We start from the raw sequence: 16,416 nt of genomic DNA, 5'->3' as shown, positions 1-16,416 counted from the left end.
GGAACAGCTACATGAGCTCCATAGCAAAGGGCTGCTGATGGCTATAAGCAAAAAGCTCCATCCATGCACAACATTCATTTGATCCACGCCTGGAACTTGCAATCTAGAGACACATTTCTCACATAGAAGAGCCACATGCATGGCACAGACGACACCATACTCTCTCTTAAACAGTCTGCCGTAAATTAAGCGTCTACTTGTGTGAAAGCTAAACCTGATCAAAGTGTAAGCAGATACTACTACAAAAGGAGAAGGTGAAGACAAAGCACTACAATAACAGAAAAAAAAACCCTCCACAGGAACTGCCACGGTGCCACCAGCAGAGATAAGAAAAGAGGAGTTGGCAAAAAGAGCTCGAATACCATACAGAGAAAACATTGGTGGCCCTCTAGTCCCACTATTAGTGCCCCAGCAGGTATTCAACACCAGAAGCAGGAGACAAGAATTAACTCCACACGATGAATGCACTAGAACAAAGGGTGGCTAAGCCTTAGAGCACATGAGATACGCCAAGCAACCCCTCAAAGCCTACTCTTCAAGGCTATACCTCTTCCCAATAGTTTGGCATATAGGAGATCTTGAAATTGGGTTGAAAACCAACCTTACCACAATTCAAAGGCACAAAGAAAGAGAGAGACGCCCCTCCACTCCTCCCCTAGTGGTGAAACCCGTGCCTGGCACGCAGCATAGCCAGCCGTCGTCGTGCCAAGCACTTCACAATGGGAAATAAAATGTACATATTGTTGCATTGAAATCAATGCAACAATATGTACATATTGTGATGTATGAGAAAGCGGCTTCTGTGGTTGCTATCATGTACATATTTATTGAGTGAGCTTTGTCTCACTCCAATGTCCAGTGAGTGTGAGCAATATGTAAGCTTATATAAGGCCTGAAAACCTAAATATAACCCCCTCTTTTCATTGTGTTCACTTGTGTGCAACCTTATCCTCTCGTGGTTTCTCTTTTGTTGCACGCTCGTCCCTAGCCACGGCGAAGCTTCGTCTTCATCCCCAATAGGCGTCGTCGCCCTACAGTGGTATCAGAGCCCTAGGCAATCCTGCAGGTGGCATATCAAAAAGCCATCTTTTTGTGGTGGGCGTCACGGAGCCCAAGCGGCATATCAAAACGCTTGCTGTGGCGGGCGTCCGCGGTAAGCTTGGGCGGTGAAGAAGGCCCTTGTCAGCAGCATCTCAAAACATAGGTGCTCCCATGCCGCAGTCCTACAACGGCATATAAAAACGCTTCTAGGGAATAGGCCCTTGGAGGTAGCTTTTTAAAACGCTGTGATTCTCTGTGGTATCGCAGTGGTGGAGAACACCCCAAGCTACAATTTTTTACAGCGTTTTGACAAGCAATCGAAGGCTAGGGACCGCAATTATACTCAACGTTTTGCAACACTGTCTGTAGCAGCTATTTAGCAAGGCCTAGGCAAGTAGTTATTATAGGGTGAGTTCGTTGACAGTTTTTTGCAAGCATCTCAAGGCACACTGCAGTGGGCTCCTTGGCAATGGTGGGTAGCTTCACAAGCTTTTTTTTCAAGCATTTTAAAACGCTCCCTGAGATGCATGTGCTAAGCTGTGAAAACAACAAGTGGAGCACTTTTTGTTAGCAAGCATCTCAAACTGCTATCACCAAAGGACTTGCATACGGTGGAAGAGTTGTTAGAAGAGGCATTTGGATATGTGGGATTGAATTGGAGAGACCATATGCGGATTGATCCGAGGTACTTTCAACCAACTAAATACATGACTGGCAATAAGGCAATTGATGCAGAACACAAAGATTTGGTTCAAGAAGGTGGTACATCAACAGAAATATCCAAAAAAAATATTTTTCTTGTTGTCTACATCACAGGTTTGTTTTATTTTGTCATTTGTCAATTTTTTGGTCCAAATAAACTTGTATGGGACTAGACACTGCCCTGGCCAAGAGAATAAGAGGCCGGAGGTAAGACCTTCCCTTGTGTACTCCATACCCACTTATGTGCGGGTTTAGACACTGCCCTAGCATCTTCAGCTAGAGGTAAGACCTACCCATTGTGTGCACTCAATTTGTGTGCCTCGAAAACCCTCATTTGTGTACGGAAGCATGTGTGTCTCACCTTGTGTCTAGGATACGTGTGTGCTTACCCATGTGTGTGTAGGGAAGGCTTATATCTACCAACCTACAATTGTGTGAGGGGAGGTTTGTGTGTCTACACCCTTTTGTGTTTAGGGAAAGACAATTGTGTACCTCTATCCTCTTTTGTGTTTGAAGGGAGGCATATTGTGTGAGTGTTAGAAAGCTCAAGGGGAGGATTGTTGGGGGAGCTTTGTCTCACTCCAATGTCCAATGAGTGTGAACAATATATAAGCTTATATAAGGCCTGAAAACCTAAATACGACCCCCTCTTTTCATTAAGTTCACTTGAGTGCAACCTTATCCTCTCATCGTTTCTCTTTTGTTGCACGCTCGTCCCTAGCCATGGCGAAGCTTCGTCTTCATCCCCCATAGACATCATCGCCCTACACATATTATTTGGGAAGTCATGGCCCCAGATGTGGTGTCATTCCAGGTTTTCTCACTTTTGATTTTAGAATGTATATTTTCCAAGTGTTTCATGGTGGCACATCGTCTCGCTTACAAAGTTCAATGCAGGAAAAAACCGTCAAACATAGTAACTAGCGGACGCGGTTGTCATAAATGCATTGAGAGTCATGACAAGTAGTAGAAAATTGATGTTCAGCATGAAATTTGAGCTCAAGGGAAGTTTCCCACGAAAATAGGGATTTTTTCCAACCAGTTTGAAACATTCACGTATGTTAGGCCAAACAGACATTTGCAAACGTATATTTTAGGAGAATGTTTGGTAACATTCTTGACTTTTTATAAAAGTTTAAAAACCTTAAGGGCCTCATTTTGTTGTAACCAACAAGTTTACCATGCAGTATTTGGAGCTTCATCATGAGCAAAGACAGCATTGAATGATCACTCTCATGTGCTCTTTTTTTTGTGGTTTTTGCTCCTAGGAATCCGGATTTAGCCTTGAAGCATTATAATTTAATATGCAGCTTTGGCAGCCAGCCTTTGTCTCATTTTCTTGTAATTAACCAGTATGTTCCCTAGATTTTAGAAATGCAATTTAAACAAGAATCTCAGGAGATTTTGTTTGTTTATGGCATTTTTAAGGGTGTTAGAACTCTCTCTCTCACCCAGGTGTGGTAGATTGGTTATGCCATTTCCCTCTTGAATAACAGGTCTTGAGTTCAACTCTCCTTGTCAGATAGATCTTTAAGGCCTCTTGGGATAGTTTCCCACCACGTTAAAATACTCTTCTTCTTCTTCTTCTTCACCCAAGCTTCCTACGACGTTAAAATTCTCTTCTTCTCGGGTGTGTGTGTGTGTGCGCGTGCACGCGCTAATAAAAAGAGGAAAATGGTATAACCTTTCTATCACCCAAGTGTGGTAGATTGGTCATGCCATTTCCCTCTTGAATAACAGGTCTTGAGATCAACTCTCCTCGTTGGATAGATCTTTGAGGTCTCTTGGGATAGTTTCCTACAACATTAAAATTCTCTTATTCTTCTTCTTCTCTCTCTCTCTCTCTCTCTCTCTCTCTCTCTCTCTCTCTCTCTCTCTCTCTCTCTCTCTCTCTCTCTCTCTCTCTCTCTCTCTCTCTCTGTGCTGAGAGCTCTCTAGCTCATACGCTCTCTCTGCGTAAAGGTTAGCCGTTTTACTGTCTTTCTAGATCAGGTCTTGAGAGAGGGAGGACGAAGGCAAGGTGGAAGGTGGGGGGAGAAGGTTGAGAGAGAGGAAGAGGTTGCCTCTATCGAGGTTCACAGAGAGAGAGAGAGAGAGAGAGAGAGAGAGAGAGAGAGGGCGAGGTGGGGAGAGGAGGGATTTTTTTTTTTTTTGGGGGGGGGGGGGGGGGGGGGGGGGGGATGGTGGGCTAATATGATACGTACTAAAGCATAGCACGCTTGAGGAATCTTGATTTATTTAATAGTAGAGCCAATTGACCATGCAATGTTTGGATTCTAAAACTCGATAACATATTTACCCACAAAGATGACTAAAATTCAGGGTCACGTATGTTTCAAGCAACCCCTTTGAACCATACTTGAAACATACTTCCATACCCATATGCGTATGCATATGCTTCCTATATGTTTCAAACTTTGTTCCCAACATTTTTTGGCCAAAATTTGTTAGGTGCAGCAGAATACATTGATGGTGGTAGCTTAAGATGAGAGCTCAATACTTACACAAGAACATACTTCCAAACTTTGTTTCCCAACTTGCTTGGGTTTTTTATGCTAAAAAACGGTCATTTTTAGGCCAAAAATTGTTAGGTGCAGCGGAACAGATTGATGGTGATAGCTCAAGATGAGTGCTCAGTACTTACATGAGGTTCCTTTTTCTTTAATGAGAGAGATGTGCAATAGACAAGAGAGCGAAGAGAGAATGATACTCTGAGTGAAGGTTCTCTGAGTGATAGAGAGGAAACGAAGACTAACACCATACAAGGTCCCAAAGCTCCCTCCAAGCCCCCCCCCCCCCCGTCACAAACTGCCGACGTGTCAAGCCATTGAAAAACGGAGCTAACCTGCAGATCTCAGCCAAGAAAGCAAAAACAGCAGAAGAAGTTCCCACTAGCTTATGGGACCCCGTCCGATGGAGCCTAAGTGACAAAGGCATTAAAAATTAAAGCGGGGTCAACACACACAAAGCGTAAAAACTGATGACGTGGCAGCCTGTACGGAATCCCAGATTTCGCGCTGACATGCTGACGTGGCAAGTATACGGACGTTCGCAATTCGTTGACATGCTGACGTGGCAGCTGTACAGATTTCCGCAAAACGCGCTGACAGCTTTTGGTGCTAGTGCTTTTGGAACCAGTTGCTTTTAAGTGTGACTGCTTTTCAAGGCCAAGGGCCTTTAAATATTTGTTGAGGGCTCATTCTCTGGCATACTCCGCATGAGGTGCAAAGGATGGAGTATCGGCGATGTACTGAATGCAAGCAATATAAAGAAATACCAAAAGGGGCGCCAAGGTTTGGGGCCAATGCTCTCTGGGGTGGAACACCGCCACTCCCGTCTCGTGTGTCGTGCATCTCTTTCAGTTTAGTTGTTATTTCAAGTGCTTAAAGTTGTTCAGTCTATTATTTTCTGTTGGCCAATGGTACCCGTCTCGTGTCACAAACTGATGACATGGCATGACCACCCGCGGACAAATGCTGATGTGGACAGATAGTACGGTAGCTGACATGGCAGACAATATAGACGTTCGAAAATTCCACTAACAGGTTGCTAACGTGGCAATACGGACCCCCATAAAATGCGTTGCTGATGAGGCAGAAGTGTACGAAATTCTGCAAAAAGCGTTGATGCTTTTGAGCCAATTTTTGGAGATTATTGCTTTTGGAACTCTTTGCTTTTGAGTTTATGGCTTTTGGGGCTCTACTTTTGGCTTTCCTTGTAAAGAATAAAAAGGGCCCAAGTGCCTCACTCTTCAGGCATCTGGACGCAGAGTCTTAGAGCGGAGGACCCGGGGGAGTCGTACTTTGATCGAGCATTGATATAAAAGAAATATGAAAAGGGGCGCCAGTCTTTGGGGCCAATATCTCTGGGCACAGAACTACGTCGGGCCGTGTCGACCAAATTGAACTGTGATTTTGAATTTGTGCAGTATTTTAAGAGATTCTTTCATGTGTCGTGTCCAATTCTCGACTTGGGGTGCCCAAGTCTGTGGCATCTAGTGACAATGTATCAGTGTTCCTGTGCGGTGATGGTAGTCCGAAGACCTGGCAATCACACTAGACCTCCAAGGTTTTAAGCTCAGGAAGAGACACCTGATGAGAGATGTCGAGAAATTTCAAGTCGTAATCCGCAAGGGTTTTCGTGGCAAGCATTTCAAGATACCCCATCTGCCAAAAGCTGCCATAAACCATTAACTTCGAGCAAAATTTTCTTGAAAGATTGCCAAGTCCTTGGAGTGTGCGGCTCGATAGCTATAGACATCCACCACTGCATGGCACTGCCTCTAAGAAAAACAACGGCTTGAAAAAAAAATTGATCCTTCTCTGCAAGTGATCTTTATGCCTTATGCCTTGTATGACAAAGCTATGAAGACGGGAGCGCACCTGTAACAAACTTGGACACTCCAAGTCAAGAATCAACCGCGACAGCACCAAATAACCACTTCAAAACAATTCACAGATCACAATAGATTTGCACTGGCCCGGCGGAGTTCCGTGCCTAGAGATATTGGCCCCAAAGACTGGCGCCCCTTTCGGTATTTCTTTTTGTATTAATCAATCATCAAAGTACAAGAGAGCGGTTAGGGTTTCACTCTCAGACTCTGCGTCCAGATGCTCTGAGAAGTGAGGCCCTCACCACTAATTTAAAGGTTACAAGGGATGCCCAAAAGCAGAGCCCCAAAAGCTTTTAAAATCAAAAGCATCAATTCTCTCTCTCTCTTAGAGAGTCTTTTCTCTTTTCTTTTTTTTTAAAAAGCAAAAGCAAAATTCGCGTCGCTCATCAGTTTCCAAAAAATAAAAAAATAAAAAAAAAAAATTTAATAATCCGCCTCCGCGATTTCCGGAATTTAGGGTTTTTGGCAAAAATTAGGGTTTGCAGGAATTTTAGGGTTTCTGGCAGAAATTAGGGTTTTTGCTGTCCGCCACGTCATCACTTACTCCGCCGGGCCAGTGCAAATCTATTGTGATCTGTGAATTGTTTTGAAGTGGTTATTTTGTGCTGTCGCGGTTGATTCTTGACTTGGAGTGTCCAAGTTTGTTACAGCACCCGAGGCGGTGGGATTGTTTAATAAGTCCGAGGTCGGGACACGAAGACACCTTAATAAATCCCTGTAAAACTTGGAAGCGCCATCTTGCTCCGTATGCTCTTTGGTAGGACCGGTATGCTTTTAGAAAAGCACACGCCACTCCCCTCTCGTGTGTCGTGCCCTAGGAAAAGAATAGACTGAACAACTTTAAGCACTTCAAATAACAACTAAACTGAAAGAGATGCACGACACACGAGCAGTGTGACATGAAACGTTTCGTGGTTTTGGTCGTTTCGGGGTTTCGAGGTTTTGAAACGTTTCGTTTCATAGCGTCAAAAACATGAAACAGGTTTCATAAACGACACTAAATTATATATTATGTAAAATATGATAAATATGTATACAATGTAGCACACATGACTCGAGACTTTAATGTCCACAAGAGAGAGAGAGAGAGAGAGAGAGACGTGCTCAGTGCTCACTGCTTAGAAGCGATTTCAAGCGAGCACGATTAAAGAGATGTTCAGTATTGATGAAAGATAAAACACAGCCACTTGAATCATAATTGATGCATCATTGATTCATTTAGCAAAGTACTTCTATTGAACAAAGTTTCTGGGAAAAAAGCCCCAATTTTAAACGTTTCATAAAAAATGCATGTCCATTTCATGCGTTTCGACAAAACGTTTCATAGGTTTTGGGGTTTCGGGGTTTCATCTGCATGAAACGCGTTTTTATGTCACATTGCACACGAGAGGGGAGTGGTGGAGTTTCACCCCAAAGAGCACTCGCCCCAAACCTTGGCGCCCCTTTCGGTATTTTTTTATATTGCTTGAACTCGGTACATCATCGGTGCACCATCCTCTGCACCTCACGCGGAGCATGCCAGAGAATGAGCCCTCCATACATATTTAAAGGCCCTTGACCTTGAAAAACAGTTACATGAAAGGCAGTCAAACTCAAATTCCAAAAGCACTATTGCCAAAAGCTGCCAACACGTTTTGCGAAAATTTGGACAGCTACCACGCCAGCATGTCAGCAGGAAATCCAGGATTCCGTACAAGCTGCCACATCATCAGTTTTTACCCTATGTGTGTGTGTGTGTGTGTGTTGGCCCCTCTTTAATTTTTAATGCCTTAAGGTCACTTAGGCCCCATCGGACGGGGTCCCATAAGTTGGTGGGAGCTTCTTCTGCTTCTTCTTCTGCTGCTGCTTCTGCTTCTTAGGGTTTAGGCTCCTTGGCCGAGATCTACGGGTTAGCTCCGTTCTTCAATGGCTTGACACGTCAGTAGTTTGTGACACTCCCCTCTCTATTGCTAGAGAGCTATTTGCTTTAGATTGCACAAATGCTGATACAATGGATCTAGATGTTGAGATATTGATGGGATCTTGGTATGGATGCTAGGATTTGAGAGGCTAAGGGTCTGAAATTAGAAAGCATTGGTGGGAACTGAGTCCGCATCTGCAAACTAACGAGGCTTTGCTAATGCCGATGTGGACGATGTTGATGGGGATGACAATGAATGGCTGAAATTTGAAAACACTAACTGATCTAAGGGCTGAAATCTGCAAATGCTGATCTATGGCAAAACGTTACGGATTTGATGCTGAATTTACTAACCCTAGGGATATTGAAGGATCTGGCGATGATGAGGCTAGTCTGCTCGTTGAGAATCTTGATGGCGATTTGCTAGGAGGCTGACTAGCTGTTGCAAAAACGTCAAGGATGCTAAGGCTTGATGGTGTTGGCTGCCCATCGGGTACTTGGTACTAAATCTGATGCCTAATGGGTGACCCCCATGGTCACTTGTATATTGATAAGTTGGGACTTACTGATAGGAGGTGCTTCATATGCTATTAACTACCTGGTTCGGGTACTAAGGTACTAAATGCAACCGATCTCCAGTGCCTACACTAGCAGACACCGGCGGTGATCCTATCCAATAAGAGGGTATGCAACTACCTAAAGTGCCTGGACATGCATGTCCTACGCACAAGCTCACAAACGTGCCAGAACATTTCCTAGGTTGCCCTAAACCCTAGACATAGGAGTCAGCTTGTCCACATGCACATAGGGTTAGATGTGCATGTGTGTGACAAACTTGGACTCCCCAAGTCATTAATCTAATACAACACAACAGAGAATCACTTAAAAATACTTCACAAACTTTATCACAATTCACTTGAGTCGACACGGCCCGGCGTAGTTCCGTGCCCAAAGGTATTGGCCCCAAAATCTTGCGCCCCTTTCCGTATTTATTTTTATATTAATGCTTGAGCAAAGTACAAAGTCCGAGGGTCCTCTCTACTAAGCTGGTCGTCAGCAAGCCCCAGTGCAGGAGGCCCTCAAAGACATATTTAAAGGCCCCAAGGGCTCTCACAAAAGCAATACATGAAAAGCTTCAAACTCAAAAGCTACTGGCCCAAAACGCGAAAATCCGTACGCTGTGTCACGTCAGCACCTGTAAGCACATTTCACAAAAATCCGTATGGCTTGCCACGTCAATATGTCAGCACGTTTCCGAGCGTCTGTAGAGTTGTCCACGTAGTTGGGACTGCCATGTCATCAGTTTGGGACATACCCCCCTCTTGAGAGAATTGTAATTGCCCTCGATTACGCCTACAAAAACAGACATAAGCCATAAACCAATTCAGTAGACATTGACTCTAAGTACCGATGCACTAGACGACACAAATCTAGTACTTTACAAAGACAACAGTCGCTGAACATTCAAATCATATCACATAAAATCCATCCAGATCTAGGACCATGATTCCTGGCAACGTGTTTAGCAATCGCATCTAGATCCACACCGGACCTCATTGATCTCGGATTAACTAATTCTTATTGCGATCATGTCCATAGACTCTCATGATCGAAATGTTGCAATCATTTCATCTTTCAAACCTGCACTCAATCACAATTACATGAGTGAGCACAAGAAACAAATTCATTTCCGTGAATTCCAATTTCAAGGTCCTTCATTCACACACTGAGTTCATATTGAACATAGTGTTTCAATCATTCAGTCTAGTCATCTCATCTGTTCAGAAGTCTTGATGCACTTAGATCCCTGTGATGCGCTCACCACAGTATCCAGTCATCTCATTCATATGAGTGTAATCAGTCACCAACATCATTCAAAATTCATGATTCTTATCTTGAACCGTGATTTGATTCATTCTTGAGCGGTCATTGCTCCCAATTGCATTCATATACAAATTCCTCACCTGTTATCTGTACACAAATAACAAAATCTTCCAAAAACATTAATTTCACACATAAATCAAAGTCATCTTCGAGAATTCCCATTTCAAAGTTCTTCATTCATAAAGTCATTAAGCAGAATAATGTCAGCACATCAGTATCCCTTTCTGTTTCCTATTCAGTATCTGTTCTGGAGCGAGTATTTCCTTGCCTAGTTCTATTTTCAGTATGTCGGTAGTTCTCATTCTTGTGCCTTTTTGGGGCACCACGCAGATATATGTCCTTGTTCCCGACAGTCAAAACACTTCTCCGTTTTGAGGTATTCGTCTTTCTGTTCCTCTGTCAGTCAGGGACGTGTATCTTTCTTTCTTCTTCTTCTGACATCATTTGTCGAAAGTTGATATGTTGGATAAGTCAAGTTAACTGAATGCATAGCAAACCCTTGCTTAGCATGTCCCACCATTTGCTGTATGGACTCAGATTTCTATAATAAACAGTAATCTCGTATCTCTTTGGGAAGTCCATAGCAAAATCGCTCGTTTTGCTGCTTAAAATTGATATTTGTAAAGGAGGAGGCGGGTTAAAAAACATCCCAAAATCTCTCATAGTAAATGTCCAACAAATCTCCCTTGGTCATCCGAAGATGATTCCAAGAAGTAATTACACCACGTTCGTACTCCTGAGTGAGCCATGAGGAAATAAAAAGTTGCTTGAACTTTAGCCACTTTGTCGGTGCTTCTTTACGTAACAGAGGAGTAGACCACCATGTGCATACATTTCCTTTCAAATAAGATGTTGCCTCCTAATCTTGGAGTGCTCTGAGTACCGGCCTCCAGAAAAAGCTATGTCAAACTGTTGAATAAAAGCGAGTGCCTTGTGAGCATCTTGAAAGCCTAAAAAGGTATCAAATTTTAGTGCTTGTCCATCCTCCTTAAATTCTTGGGCTTCTTGCTCTTATCCTCGAGAAAGTCGTATTGATTGGCTCTATAAAAGTGCTTCCTCTTAGAATAAAACATCTGGTCATCAGAGTCCAAACTCTCAGAAGAGGATGAATCCTCCTCAAAACTGTAAGAAAATTTCAGAGATCTTCGTTGGGATCTTCTTTTCTTGGCCTTCTTGTTGTTCTTTCCATGTCTCTTGTTCTTTCGCCGTTTCTTGCCCTTTCTATCCTCATCACTAGAGTCGGACGAGGAAGAGCTGTCGAACCTATCAGAAGAGGATGAGGACGAATTGGGACACACCCTCGAAGCGAACATGCTTCTTGGCTTCTCGCGCATTTGCAAAAGAAGACTATCGACTCAAATAACCAGGATCGTTTATTCCCTTGCTGCGTCTCTTTGAATGCTTCGTGGTCTTCACTATTTGATTTACTCGTCGTTCGATCACATCATCAAGTTCATCTTCAGTGTACATTCGCGGGGCAGGTGGTTTCTTCAATGCCGACTTTATAGGTGAGTTGATGGCTTTGCCATCGGGTATGCACTTCGTCAATCAAATGCTTGGTCAAAAATTTTGCACACTGGGGATCCTTCAAATACTGGAGTATCTGCTTAGCACAAGCATCAACCTGTTGTTGAGGTTGCATCTCCATTCGTTCATACTTCGTAGGTCGTGGTGGCCCGTACTCTTGTTCCCATTCTCCATTTGAATCTTCCGTAATTTCACCCAATCCGAAGTTGTCAGGTGAGTTCGTCTGATTCTTGCAGGATTTGTCGCTTGAATTCATGTGTGCCGCGGTAAAAAGGATCGGATTTCTTGGTGGAAGGAAAATCGACTGAGCTCTGATACCACTGTAACGGACTTGAACTCCCCAAGTCGTTAATCTGATACGACACACAAGAGAATCACTTAAAAATACTTCACAAACTTTATCAATTCACTTGAGTCAACACGGCTTGGCGTAGTTTCGTGCCCAAAGGTATTGGCCTCAAAATCTAGTGCCCCTTGCGGTATTTATTTTTATATTAATGCTTCAGCAAAGTACAAAGTCCGAGGGTCCTCTCTGCTCAGCTGCTAATCAGCAAGTCTGAGTGCGAGAGGCCCTCAAAAGTACATATTGAAAGGCCCCAAGGGCTCCCACAAAACTAGTACATGAAAAGCTTCAAAGTCAAAAGCTGGCCCAAAAGCTACCACCGAAAAGCGTGGAAATCCATACGCTGTGCCACGTCAGCACCTGTCAGCGCATTTTGCAGAAATCCGTACGGCCTGCCATGTCAACATGTCAACGCTTTTTTCGGGCGTCCGTACAATTGTCCACGTTATCAGTTTGTGACTACGTGTCATCCCCCTCTTTTCAAGGTGAGGTATTGACAACGAGCTGCGTGGTTTTCTTGTAGTCCGCCAACAACCCTGGGTAATCTGTGAAGAAATTTTCGTCGACCCACCCTGCTTCGTGGGCTCCACGATACTTGCACTCAATAACGACTAAAGTGCTTGCTTCTTTAAGGCGTGCCGGAAGCAATGCAGAAAATTTTGTTGCGGCTCCATGACTTCAGCTTTGTCTACGATCTTGGGTTCGTTCTACTTCTTGTCACAGAAGCAGCTATCGGAAAAGCAGATGCGGTGGGTGAATATCTTGTCACAGTTTCATTTCCAGATTGTCCATGTGCAGGGACGGAAGAATTTGGTGGCAAATGCTTTGTCTCGGAAGCCGTTGGTCCTGGCTATTTCCCCGATTCATCATAGGAGCTATGAGGATTATGGTCGATCAGTATGCCACAGATACAGATTTTGTAGGCATTTTCACACGGACACGGGATGGGGAGACAGTAGCAGGATATTCCATTCGGGATGGCTACTTGATGAGGTAAACCATGTTGTGCATTACACAGCCGTTGAGGGAAAAGGTTATGACCGAATGCCACTATCCACCTTTTACGGGTCACCGCGGCATTGCTACCATCTTGAAAAGGATAGAGAGATACGTCTTTTGGCCGAGACTCAAGAAGGTTGTGGACGAGTTTGAGCCCAGTTGCTTGGTATGCCAGAAGGTTAAGTTTGACAGGCATAAAGCACAGGGATTGTTACAGCCTTTGCCCATATCCACCCGCCCCTGGGAAAGTATTGCAATGGATTTCATTTTTTCTCTCTCAAGAACACAGAGTGCTCACGATGGTATCTGGACTGTTATTGACAGATTTAGCAAGAAGGCTCATTTCATTCCAGTGAAGAAAACAGTCAAGCCGGATCGCTTAGCGAGAACGTTTGTGGCCCAAATCTTCAGATTACATGGCATGCCCAAGACAATTGTCTCTAACAGGGACCCCAGATTCAATAGTTTGTTTTGAAAGGCTATTTGGGAGAACATTGGCACGCGGTTGCAGTTCTCGTCATCGTTCCACCCGCAGACTGACGGGCAATCTAGATTGCTAATTCAGTGGTACTAGATTTATTGAAGTCTTACATCTCGGATCAGAAGACTCAATGGGAAAAGTATCTACCTTTGGTGGAATTTGCCTACAACAATACGATACACCCTTCCTAAGCACGAAGGGTAAGATCTTTGAAGCCGATGAGTGCACGCGCGACTTGGACACGGCTTTTGCCAAGGTCCGCAAGGCTTTGCAGAAATCTCAAGAAAGAGAGAAAAAGGCAGCAGATCGCCATCGTCGCGATTTGAAATTGAAGGAGAACGATTGGGTGCTCTTACATTTTGAGAAGGCACGCCTGAGAAAGAAAAAGGGAAAGGAGAGGCTTTTTCCAAAGCTTAGTATCGGTACTACAAACCTTTCCATATCTCCGAAAAGATAAATGATGTCTCCTTCCGATTGAAGCTGCCCGAAACTTAGAGGATTCACAATGCTTTTCATGTGAGTCTCCTGAAGCCTTTTAAAGGAGATGTGCTCGATGATGGGGAGCCTGATGAGCAACCCAAAGTGGAAGAAAACGAGGAGATCCTTGTTCCCACACAGATATTGGCACATAAAGACAGAAAGATTAAGGGTAAAGTGATAAGGCAGTTCTTTGTTAGATTCAAGAACTATCCTGCATTGGATAGTTCAAGAATCCTTCCAATTGAAGCTGCCCGAAACTTGGAGGATTCACAATGCTTTTCATGTGAGTCTCCTGAAGCCTTTTAAAGGCGATGTGCTCGATGATGGGGAGCCTGATGAGCAACCCAAAGTGGAAGAAAACGAGGAGATCCTTGTTCCCGCACAGATATTGGCACATAAAGACAGAAAGATTAAGGGTAAAGTGATAAGGCAGTTCTTTGTTAGATTCAAGAACTATCGTGCATTGGATGAGAAGTGGATGGAGGAGGAGGACCTAGCAGATAATCCTCAGATTGTGAAACTTTACCTTAAAGCTTTTGATTTAGCATAGTCTATTCCAAATGGAACCCCGAATTCAACTTGGCTGGATATCTGCTGCAGTGGGTATGCACAAGAGGGGAGTTACTCCGTCCTTTGTTAACAAATGCCTCGATTTTTTATACTAGAGTCACTGATGTTTCTTTGAGCTTCGGGGATACTGAGAGCTGACAGTATTCTGCTGTAATGACTTTATAAACTGGAATTCCCGATAACATGATACTGATTTGTTCTTGATTTGTTTAAGTGCAGGAACTGACAGACGAAATGACTGCAGCATTTTGGTCTGAATGATCTCGATAAACATGGTTGCAATAGGGATTAGTCAATCGGGCATCTCTGAGGTCTTGAGTGGATCTAGATGCAATTGCTAATTGCATTGCCGATAAATCATGGTCTGAGATCCGAATGAATGTTGAATGTGATTTGTCATGTGATGTCCTATGATGTCAAGTGATGTCCTATGATGTCGTGTGATGTGATTGTCGATTGGTACATGTGCTAGATGTGTGTTCCTAGTGCGTCGGTACTAACAGTCAGTGTCTGCTAAGACAATTTATGGCTTCTGTCTGTTTTGCAGGCGTAATCGAGGGCGGTTACAATGCTTTCAAGAGGGGGGTATGTCACAAACTGGTGGCGTGGCTGCAGTACACACACAACACACACCCGCCTTGCTGGTCCCGAACGGTGGAAATGCGGGTTGCATGCTAACATGGCACTGTCGTACGGCTACCCGAAAAACCCGACGCAAAACGTGGGGCTACCGACACGTGGTAGCAGTGTACGGACGGCAACGATAGATTTTGGGCAGCTTTTGCGTGGCCTGTTTTTCTACGCAAGAGGAGAGAGAGAGAGAGCTTTTATTTTAAAGCCTTACCTTATTTTTTACCAAGCCTTGTGAGAGGTGGTGCATTATTTTTAAATGCTTTTTATTGGCCAGCTTTTAGGACAGCTTTTGGGGCTCTGCTTTTGGCATCCCTTGTAACCACTTTATAAGAGTTGTTGGGCTCTCACTTCTTAGAGCATCTGGACGCAGAGTCTGAGAGTGAGTCCCGAGCACTCCCTTGTACTTTGAGTTGCAGATTAATACAAAAAGAAATACCGATAGGGGCATCAGTCTTTGGGGCCAATATCTCTAGGCATGGAACTCCACCGGGCCAGTGTCGAATCAATTGTAGACTGTGATCTGTTTTGAAGTGAATTCTTGTGGTGTCGCTGTAGAATCGCGACTTGGAGTGTCCAAGTCTGTTACAGCTAGTCCATACAAGGTGCCACGCCAACAATCCACACGATTATGAGTATGTGAGTGAGTCCTCTGCATGATTTTATCTAAAACCGGCCCGTAGGGCGGTAGGCGTTGGCTTTCACCCGAAATTCTTTACTTTAAACACACACACAGAGCACTTTGCAAAGAGAACCTGCGACGGGAATTAACACTTAATCACACACACAGCTCGGAAGCTAGAATGCTCCGAGCAGACGCCGACAACCTGTAGGCCCCAAACTTGGCGCCCCTTTCGGTATTTCTTTATTCTTTAGGAGGGTAAATTACAAGGTAAGGTCCTGGGACTCCTTCACGTGTATCCACCTAGATACCATTTGATTTGGCCAAATTTCGGCAACATAACAGCCCCAAAACTTGCGCGAAACCAATTCCCCTGCTGGAACTCGCTTGCACTGTCGTATACCCTCTGATTCCTGTCCAAAAACAGTAAATTCAGCACGCTGTATTTACTGGTTTTTGCCCTGTTTTCAGCCCCAAACAGTCCCCTAATTGTCCTTTGCCAGTGGGGCACGATTCCCAATGATCCTGGCGTCCGTACGGCTGAAAAACAGTGAATTTACAGCGCATACACAGCGCTGATTTTGCACCTGTACGGTGAGGTTATGACCCTCACCAGTGCCTGCTTTGGAGCAGCAGTTAGCTACCCCTGTTCCTGCTCAAGGAGGCTCTTGCCTCAGCACAAAAGCATGAACCCACACAACTGTACATCAGTCAAATGAGTAGCCCTCTTGTGGGGCATCACATAACTGCACGTAGGGGAGAGAGAGAGCAGTGTGTAGTGTGCAGGGCATCACTCCTAGCACCACACTGTACATGAGAGGGAAAGAAAGCACTCCATAGCTCT

General features: G+C 44.2%; 1 protein-coding gene across 2 annotated transcripts in view; it reads right to left on the bottom strand.

The window, feature by feature from the left end:
- The window catches only part of LOC147438315 (UDP-Glycosyltransferase superfamily protein), a 39,536-nt gene that overhangs the window by 12,090 nt on the left and 11,030 nt on the right, over window positions 1–16,416 (bottom strand). The window lies entirely within an intron of this gene.

Source organism: Adiantum capillus-veneris, chromosome 17, assembly GCF_014529385.1.
Source record: "Adiantum capillus-veneris isolate H3 chromosome 17, ASM1452938v2, whole genome shotgun sequence".
NCBI classification, from domain to species: Eukaryota; Viridiplantae; Streptophyta; class Polypodiopsida; order Polypodiales; family Pteridaceae; genus Adiantum; species Adiantum capillus-veneris.
Note: the sequence above shows the minus strand (reverse complement) of the source record. Positions and strands in the feature narration are given on the sequence as shown.